Genomic DNA, 1704 nt, shown 5'->3' with positions numbered 1-1704 from the left:
ACCCTTCCCTTTTCCCCTAACTACCCAAATAAAAAACCTCAAGACCCCTAAACCCAATTAATTATATAACTATTGCCTATGCAGACAATGTGGGAAGGGGAGAAGAGGAGATTTATCATACGTCTGGACCTCCATGTTCTATTATACATCTGTAAGTCCCAGCAAAGGACTCAACACTACATAAAAGTAACAAAATGTAGCAAACCTTTATATACATTTAAGAAGAATATACACCCATCATATTAAAAAGAAACAAACATCTTTTCTTATACTATTACCCACCAGGCAATAAGAAACCAAGAAAGGGGGATTTTTCATAAGACTCGATCTCAACTTTCATTAAGTACCTAAACAGTCATGCAAAGGACTATGTTCAAAATGAAGTTAACACCAAAAGGAGGCAAAACATTTATTTTTATTGTTATGCATTGAGTAGGATATGCATTTATTGTGGTGGTGGTGGTTATGTGCCATGGAGTCGGTTCCAACTCATAGCGACCCTGAATAGGGTTTCCGAGGCTGTAAATCTTTACGATAGCAGAAAGCCTCATCTTTCTTCAGCAGAACTGCTGATAGTTTTGAACTACTGTCCTAGAGGTTAGCATCCCTACTCCTAACCACCACACTATCAGAGTTCCTTAGGATATGCATTTATATATACATGTAAATGCATATCCTACTCAATCACCAATAAAAGCCTCAAAAACAAACAAGCCAGCCCTAAAGTATTCTTAAACTACTACTCAGACAAACAGGCTACAAGGAATTAAGAAAAGATATTTATTTTACACCTCTGGATCTAGGTATCTGAGCTGCATTTTACACCTACAAGTTCAAAAAGTAAACACTGGATTTGGCATGAAAGAACAACAAAAAGCAAACATTCATATACATTTAAAAAATTACAAGCCCAGACACATCACCTTACCCTGCAACAAACAAACAAAAAACCTATTCTACTAGCCATTGCCCAGCCAGGCAATAAGGGAAGGGGAAGGGGAGATTTTTTTCATAGAATGAACCTCGATTTTCATTGTATACCTAAGTATCCATGGAAAGATCTAGGTACAAAATGAAGCAACAGAAAAATATTTATATACATTTTTAAAGTACATACTTCCACCCTCTCTGAGGTGGCGATAGAGTTTAAAAAGTAACCTATACTACTCTAAAACTATTGCCCACCCAGGCAATGAGGGGAGGGAGAAGAGGAGATTTTCATACATCCGGACCGCCACGTTTCATTCGGTACCTACATGTCCAAGCAAGGGACTGGGTACTAAATGAAATAACATACTATAGTAACAAAAACTATATCTATATTAAAAAGATTATGTCCTTCCTTTAGCCCCACCCCACCCCACCCCCCAAAAATCTACAAAAATCCTAAAGTAGTTTAAAATTATTGCCTATATACATACAAAGGAAAAGGAAGATGAGAAAATTGTTAGACATCCAGAACTCCATGGTTCATTAGGAAGCTTAAGTCCATATAAAGGACTGGGAACCCAATGAAACAATGTAAGAAAGAAGTGAAAACATGTACATACATTTATAAAAGTATATAACCTGATCTCAACCCTCCCACTCCAGCCCCCAAATATCTGAAACTAATCAACTACTCTAACTAGCCATTGCCCACGCAGGCAATACGGGAAGGGCCAAGAGGAGACTTGTCATAGACTGAACCTCGATTTTTTTTTT

The sequence above is a fragment of the Chrysochloris asiatica genome, unplaced genomic scaffold (assembly GCF_000296735.1).
Source record: "Chrysochloris asiatica unplaced genomic scaffold, ChrAsi1.0 scaffold00111, whole genome shotgun sequence".
NCBI classification, from domain to species: domain Eukaryota; kingdom Metazoa; phylum Chordata; class Mammalia; order Afrosoricida; family Chrysochloridae; genus Chrysochloris; species Chrysochloris asiatica.
This window is presented reverse-complemented; position numbering follows the sequence as displayed.